The sequence below is a fragment of the Silene latifolia genome, chromosome 7 (assembly GCF_048544455.1).
Source record: "Silene latifolia isolate original U9 population chromosome 7, ASM4854445v1, whole genome shotgun sequence".
Taxonomy (NCBI): domain Eukaryota; kingdom Viridiplantae; phylum Streptophyta; class Magnoliopsida; order Caryophyllales; family Caryophyllaceae; genus Silene; species Silene latifolia.
Genome location: NC_133532.1, coordinates 108,390,734 through 108,399,740, shown reverse-complemented (window position 1 = coordinate 108,399,740; position 9,007 = coordinate 108,390,734).

Sequence of the window (9,007 nt, the reverse complement as noted above, 5' to 3'; positions counted from 1 at the left end):
GTAAAGGTGGCGGGCAATCCTAGTAACTAGCCCGCCACAGACAACAGCGGTCTTGACCCGAGTCCCAATTCCATTCCAATGCTGAGCTACCAGATAGGCAATGTTTAGAACAAACGGGGTACCGTGGTCAATGTTGAGGTACCCCGCGAGAATCGCTAGCTCAGTGTTGGTCATGTTATTGGGCTCAGGGCGCCCAAAAATGGCCTCTCCTAACAGACGCAAGTAGTAACGGGGCGCAGGTAAGTGAACGTGAGCTCCCTTCCGTGAGTGGAAGGGGGTGTGAGAAAGAGCAGCCCAAAGTGGCTGAAGGAGGTGTCGAGGTGGGGCGGTGAGACCGTCACTAACTAGTCCCAAAACCTGCCCAAACCTGGCCAAAGTCCAGTGGTGTGACTCATTGCGGAGTCGAAAGTGAATGCAGGAACTGGAGTGGTCAGCAGCGTAAGATTCGGTGTCAAAGGAATAGGAGCTAAAGAACTCGTACGTAAGGGTACGAATAGTAGCCTCCTGCATGGTAATCAGACCCGACATACCCGTCCCGTTCAACAAACTACAGACCTCCTCATAAATGCCTAAGGTCTCTAGGTCAGTCTGCGCAAGGAAACGGGTGGGGGAGAGAGGGCAACGAAGTAAAGCGGTTAACCGTTTCCGGTGAGCCTCTGAAGTGAAACGTACCGTGGGCATCTTCGGTAAAGGTGTGAGAGCGCCCTTTCCCGTGACAGCAGCCTCAGAAGGGCTGGAAGTGATGGCTAACTGGCTAGCCTGCTGGTGTGGCCTCGGTGGCACCATACCAAGCTGCGGGAAACGAGGGGTAAATCCGCAGTCCAGCAGAGAGAAAGGCCTGGTAGGAGTAGTGGCCGGTGTAACTCGAACCGAGCTCCTACCGAGCTGGTCTGCGCGTACACGTCCCCGCACTGAGACAAGTAGAACTCAGTGCTCTTTGCAGTGGTGACCAAGGCGGAGCTAGTGGCAACAAAGACGGGGACCACCGACTCGCTCACGGGACGAGTGGAGGACGTACTAGTAGAAGGCAAAGAACTCGCGTCCATCCTGCAAAGTATCAAAGGGCACGAATAAGAGAAGATGCTGCTAACCGTGGTTAAAACAACCGCTAACCAACATGTGACAAAGAAAAAGAATGGCCCTATTGGTCGAAACAATCGACGACAAAGAATCAAAACCAAACAATTCCTCAAAAATTTCGAAGAGCAGCATGTGAGTGGTGATAATATGATAAAATAATGACCGCTAAAGGCGAATACAGCATGAAAACCAAATATGGGAGCATGTATGACTCCTAGCAGTCGAAGATTGCTACTCACAGCACGGGATTTCCCAACAATTCACATCAAGTAATGGCGATAGGGGACGGTAACGGTAGTTAACAACAGTGATAAGTAAACATGGACTGAAGTTAAGCAAGCAAGGCAACAGAAGGACCGTCTGACAGTCGACATATTCGACTTACAGGAACCCTAATCGCGGAAATCGCGCAACATTCGAATTAAACATGTAGAAACAGCGAGGAATTGCGAAAAGATCATCAACAAGCTAATTAAGGGCATATAAACACAATTAAGTCGAAACAAAATCGACTAGACATGGATTTTCGAACCCTAATTCAAATCACCTCATGAAGATCGAATTAATTGAAGATAAAATGCAAAGAGTGTGAAAGGAACACTTACTTGATGATGATGATCCTATACAAGCAATTAAACTTCAAATAACAAGCAACAAAGGCGGATTTTTAATCGAAAAACCCGCGAAACCCTAATTCCCTTTAAAAACCGTAAAAACGAACACAAAAGAAGGGGAAAACAAGGGGCTATTGAAGAATTAAGTGCTAGTGATAGAATGTAGGTGGTGGATTTGATGATTTTGGGCAAAAATTGGGGATTTGGGGGAAAATGGGAGTCGCAATTAAGGGGGAGGTGGACGAAATTAGGGATAGAATGAAAATAGAATTAGGAAAATTAAGAGTTTTAAGATAGAAAAACTCCCGTCCTATTCATACCACTCGATCGAGTGGTTTTTAAATCACTCGATCGAGGACTTTTGATATCCTTCTGCTCGATCGAGTAGATATACCCTCGATCGACCTGTTCCTCCTTGGCCTTTCTCGATCGAGTAACCAGACGGCTCGATCGACCCATTTTTCACTCGATCGAGTACAAAAAGTACTCGATCGAGGACTTCCTCGTGTGAACTCTTTGAATTTCGTCCCTTCTTCCTTGAATTGCGTGCATCTTCCCCAAACCTTCGTAAAACATAACCAAACACATCCCAAAATACCAAAAACGCAGAAAACACAGTCTATAGTCTCAGTCTAAGCTAAAGAATTGTCTAAACTAATTGTCCTAATTAAAAACGTAATGAAGAAATTCAAAAGAAATTCAAACAAATATCTATTACAATTTGTTACACGGGGCATTTCCTCGTTTAATTCCCATCACTTTCAAAGAGCCCCTTCGTGGGCTTCTGATGGAGGACGTCACCTCGGCCGATGACGACCGTCCTCTTTGATTTCCATGAGCTTGAATTATGTTTGTAAGAGGAGGAGGAACATAGTTCCAATCTATGTAGGTTCGAACTGTCTTCGTTCTCGCCCTCCGTCATCTTCCTTGGCATCCTTGGTTCCGGTTTGATTGATAGTGGTTGCACCACGTCCCTGACAGACTCCTTTCTTGCCTTCATCCACACTGCAGAAGGAAAAAGACGAATTTTCCTCCTTTTTGCTCTCGGTGATGAGGCGGAGGGTTAGCACGACAAAGAATATTCTCCGAATTTTCATCCGGAGTGTCAATAATAGGGTCAACAGAAGAAAGGGCATTGCAAGGCTGAGCTTGCATGGGAGCCCTCCGGAACTTGGACTGATGGAAAGTCAGCTCCTCGTCCCCTACCTGGAAGGTCAAAGTCTTCCCCCCGACGTCTATTACTGCACGGGCAGTGGACAAAAATGGTCTCCCTAAAATGATAGGGGTGTGCACATCTTCGGGGATATCTAAGACGACAAAATCGACGGGAATAAAGAACTTCCCGATCCGAACAGGTACGTCTTCCGCTACACCTAGTGGCCGTGATAAACTACGGTCGGCCATCTGGACAGTCATGTTGGTGCAACTCAGTTTTGTCACACCGAGTCTCTTAGCTAGAGACAAAGGTAAAACACTTACGCTAGCGCCTAGATCGCATAGCGCATTATCAATCAATTGCATACCTATGTGACAAGGGATCGAAAAACTACCCGGGTCTGATTGCTTAGGGGGTAACTTATTTTGAAATAGGGCTGACCCCACCTCAGTCAAAGCTACGGTCTCATTATCATTTATGGTCCTCTTACGTGCTAAAATCTCTCTCATAAATTTCAAGTAAGAAGGTACCTTAGTCAGCAATTCAGTGAACGGCACGGAAACTTCCAAACTCTTCAAAAGCTCAACAAATTTGCCAAACTGTTGATTAATCTTGGTATTCTGCAGCCGCCTCGGGAAGGGAACCGTGATTGGTATTTCGAGCCCCTTGTTTCTCGCTTCCAAAGTGTCTTCCGGAGCAAGTTCGGTACCCTTTGGACGCTTCTTACCTCTCGAACGAGGCCTTTCTGGTAATTCCTCGCTTAAACGAGCACTAGCAGGCTCTCGAATAAGCTTCCCGTCATCAGTATCACTCGATCGAGCAATATGCTCACTCGATCGAGCACCTTCTTCAGCAACTTCAGTCGATCGAGCAACATTCCCACTCGATCGACCATCTTCAGCTTCCAGTTCACTCGATCGAGCAGAAAGACTACTCGATCGAGGGCTTTCCTCACCAATTCCACTCGATCGAACACCAGTTTTCAGTCGATCGAGTAGCTGTTTTGTCGTGAGTCCTTTTTTCTTGACAGAACACTGTTCATCATCAGCGACAGCTTCCCTGGGGTCTGATTTCTGTACTTCTGGTCCTTCATAAGAGAGACCGCTTCTCAACTCTATCAGATGCACCGTCTCATTTGGGTTCTTGTCATTTTGAGTCGGTAGATGACCGGGCTTCCTTGAAGATTGATTTTCAGCCAGTTGGGCAACTTGAGTCTCAAGTGCCTTGAATGCCGTGTCCTTCTGTTGTAATTGCTTTGCAATGGACTGCATCATGGACTTTAACTCACCCATCTCACTCACCCCACTAGATGACGAAGCACCTTGGTTAGGAGGGTTGAAAGACGGAGGCTTCGATAGCCTTGTTTTCCGGTGTGGAGGAATATACTTTATTCTGTCTGCCGATTTGGAGGGGCGGTGGGGTTGAGTACGTTCGGTTACTCCACCTCAAATTGGGGTGGATATTCGGCTCGTAATGAGTGTTGTTTTGCCTGTAATGTTGGAAGGCAACACATTGCTCATAAGGACTAGGACAATAATCAGAGACATGTCCATCTACCCCACACCTCGCATGCACGAAGGGACCGTCCGTCATAGCATTAACATGGTACATTCCTCCCTTGAGAGCTCCCCCTAGTTCATACTTGTCGAACCTCGCGGTAAGGGCTTCTAATGCGGCCATCGAAGAGGATTCGGTGGCTCTCCTTTGGTTTCCTCTTGAATTCCCATATTCACCACGTGAGTGGCTAAATCATCTATGATTTTCCATCCCTTGGTCGCTCCCAAGTTGTCGGCAAATCGACCGTTGGTGCGCAAAGATCTAATATAGCCCTCTCGATCATCATATAAACCATTGTAAAAATGGTTACACAGCTCCACTTTTCGAAACCATGGTGCGGTATGGTCCGCAGTTTCTTAAAACGAAGCCATGCTTCGTGGAAGTTCTCGTCAGGCCCTTGTTTGAAACTTGTTATCCGAGCTCGATGGCTATGGTTCTCGGAAAGCGAGAAGTACTTTTTATAGAACGTTAATGCTAGCGTATTCCAATCTGTTATGCCGTGAGCAGCTCGGTCTAAATCCTGCACCACTCCCTTGCAAAGATCGCGGAGTGAGAAGATGAACATAGTTTCCTTGATCGATCACCGTCACGCCGTGGGGAGGAGGTATGGAGCAAAGATAATCAATGAAAGTCTCCATATCCGAGTGCGTCTTGATTGCAGCCTCCCGAACCGATTTTTCTCGACCATATTGATGTACGCAGCTTGGGCTCGAACTTCCTAGCATCTCCCAGTTCGAACCCTTTATAGAGGTTGTCACCGTGGGCTCGGAGTGACTAGCAATGGTTGCTTCCTCAGCCATTTCGGGAAAATCTGGGAAAGTAATAGATTCAAGTGATGAATTGGAAACTGGAGAAGACGGTGGATTGTCTTCAAAAAGCTCGTTCTCGTAAAAGCTACCACGAGAACTAGGCTCTTCCTCTGCCTGTTGCTCTTGAAATAGTCTCCTTTTTACGTGCAGAGATCTCTCAATCTCGGGATCAATAGGTAGTAGTGGCCCACCTTGCGACCTGCGCATAAGAAGAAACTACAGACAAGATATAAGAATAGTCTAAGGAACAATGTTCCTTAAACTAAAAGAAGAATTAAAAATAAAACAGCTAGTAAATTGAACAATTGCCTCCCCAAGAACGCGCCAAAATTTGACACGTCCGTCGCGCACTGTCAAAAATAAAACCTAACGGTCTCAACTAAAATGTAGTAGGCAATGAGTATCGAATCCACAGGGAGGTAATGCAACTACAGCTATCTATTTCTAATCCTATGGTAACAATTGGTGTTGATTGAATTTTTGGTTCTAAACTACGGAGTTAAAAGGGAAGAGAAATAAAGCAGAGAGCAGTAACGCACAGGAAAACGAATTAAAACTATCAATAAGAGGGGGACATGTCGGGAATTCGGTTCACTACGGTAGTTCAACAACTTAGCAAAGAAATGACTCGATTTAACTAATGCGAGACGGATATTAGAAGGTCCTTTCGGTCCACTTCCCACCCTAAAATACCACTAACTTAACTTTCGTCCTCATTAGGGTAGTCTACTGTTTATAGCAGGCCTATTTAGTCCAATCTTTCGATCCAGGATTAATTGTAGCCAGATTAATGGGTGACATAGAAGCGTGCACTCAACTAGGTCGAGAATTACAGTTATATTGCTATAGTGTGATGAGTCTCTTATCGGTTTGTCTAATTCATTCACTACGTCGTCATTATTCTACCGCAGATTCCCTAATCCCAACATGAAGGGGTTTAGCTACTCATACTCATAATTAATCTAACAGCAGATAATTTCCCAGCAGATGACATAATGGAATAATAATAAAACGCAATAACGGAAATTAGGGCAAAAAGGAACGATAACATAAACAAGAATTAAAAGCAACAAGAAGGTTAATTGTTATTAAGGGAAGAGAGAAGATTACAATCTAAGCGAATTCCGGCGTAAAGAACACGAAATCCAATGAAGAAATTCCGGGAACAAGAGTAGCAGTAGAAGGTTTAAGTAACGTAACAATGTTCTACTGTGAAGGAAGGTCAAAAGATAGATAAAAAAAAAGATCCTTAATAACCTAGTAAAACATAGGTTATATAGCCAAACAACTTAAGAGTTTATGCGGAAAAGTAAAACATGGACTAATTAAAGCCCATAGTGTCGGAAGCCTCTCGATCGAGTGGATTAAACCACTCGATCGACCAATATCTCAGCAGAAGTCCCTCGATCGACCAGCAGGGTACTCGATCGAGGACTTGATCATGTGCATCTTACTCGATCGAGTAAGGAATAGCTCGATCGAGCCTTGGGGAGCTTAGGAACCACTCGATCGACCACCAATCAGCTCGATAGACCACTTGGGTCTTCAATTCAGCTCACGTCTTCACCCAAATGCCTCGTAATGCATGCAACGACACTTCCTAGTGCAACATCTCACTCTGGGACAATCCCGTCTCCTCTAAATGCATGCAAAAAGGACGAAAAGGAGTATGGTTCCGCTACTTCCGCGATCATTCCTACAAAAAGGACAAAATACACCGAAGTAGCCAATTCGGGGCAAAATACTATAAAAACAGTATAGAAATGCATAGAAATACGTGCTGAAATAGGCCAAAAAGACTATACATTAGGCACGTATCAATCATGTTTATGAAAGAGCAATACCCATATGAGTTATAGTCAATCTTGTTCTTGCGATTCACATTGTTCTCATGGCTTGGTTCCAGTCCGTCAACTCGTGAAGAAAAATGGACCTAACAAAGGGAGGTTTTTTTTATCGTTGTCCCTTATGGAAGGTATATTTATGTTTATAGCTCTAATTAATTTAATTAGTAGATTATCTATGTTTATAGCTCTAATTAATTAATTTGGTAGATTATCTATGTCTATAGCTCTAATTAATGTTGAATGCATCATTAGACGGAAGATTGTGGTTACTTCGTATGGGATGAAAGCGTGGAGGTTGATCGTAACATGAACAGGTTGATTGATCTAAAAACCTCTCTGGATGATAGGTTACGCTAATTGAAGTCGGAAAATATTAAATTGAAATCTCAGAAGTTACGTGCTACCAAATCAGAAAAGTTTGCTCGTCGGTTATTGTATTATTCATGGGTTGTATTTGTACTATTACTATCAATTTGTATTATGATAATACTACATAAATAAGAGAAGAAGCTTTAATTTCATATTCATTGTTGATCATGGGTTGTATTTGTACTATTACTATCAATTTGTATTGTGACAATACTTCTCTAATCTACTATTTCCGTATTCGTTGTTGATCTTTTTAATTTCGGTCTCGTTTTGTAATGATTGATTATTTTGGTGTTAAAAACTTTAAAAAAATCAATAAATGGCAAAAACGAATAAATTTAATTTCTAATGTGTTAACTTAACTTTGCAAATGTTCACGAGCAGCAGAAACGGTAAGTAAATTAATCGACGAAAATGGCCCAATTGAAATATGTAGCCCATTTGAAATCACATACGTAACACAATTCTTTAACTGAGTAATAATGGGCCTAGTGACTGACGGCCCAAGTCACTTAGATGATAAATAGAATGAACACAAATTGTTCTATAAGACCTATATTTTGATTGGGCTTTTCCCCTATTTCAGCCAGTCCTAATGCTCGGCTTTATAACATATAAATATACTCAATGAATAATAATGGCCCAAGTGAATTAGCCAAGTCAGTTAATCGAGAATCATAATGAATAACTGACTTTATAACATACAATCATCTGAAATTTCATGAATTGTAGCAGCATAAGATCTTGGTGTAGTGTTGCGTTTGTTACTCGCTTGCCCGTGTTCTACTCATGTGCCGGAGTTTTTTTGGCTTAAATTTAGTCATCACACATCGGCAAATTACGGTTCTTTTTTAATGAAGAACGTAAGATGGTAATTAAAATAAAAAATAACAGGACTCATGATGAGATCAAAAGGAAAATGGCTAGTTGATAATCGTAGATCCATTGTAAAATAGAAACCAACCTTATAATCCTTACAAAATACTATATAAACCAAATTTAACCTAACTAAAAACCAAAAAATTCAAGTTGATCAAACTCCAATTCAATTTTGCGCATTTCAATCTCCCCTTGTTCACGATTAGCTCTCATGTATAAGAGCTTCCATATTTCCCTGCACGTCCTGCATCCCTCTACTTATTGCTCGCTGCCTTATCTCCCCCACTCGGTCGATTAGATCAGCCAACTCAATGTCAAACTCTCGCAACCGAGCGAGTTTGTTTCTGCGATCGATCGTGTATTGTACTAATAAAGGAATGAACTGTCTAACCATCTGAAATCCATACGAGTTAATTAAATTAAAAATAAAACCTTATGTAAAAAGAAAATTGGATAACAATCGTTCATATCCCATCGCCAAAATGGACAAAAACCGTTTATATTCAATTAAAAATTGATTATGATTGACGAGTTATTAAATTGATTGTCACATACATGCAAAAATCGTTTACGGTTTTAAACTTATACAAACGATTTCGTTAAAAATAAAGAATGGTTAAATACCTTCATGAAATGAGTAGTAAAAAAGAAAAAATGGTTAAATACCTTGATGAATGAATTAGTAAATAAGAGTTG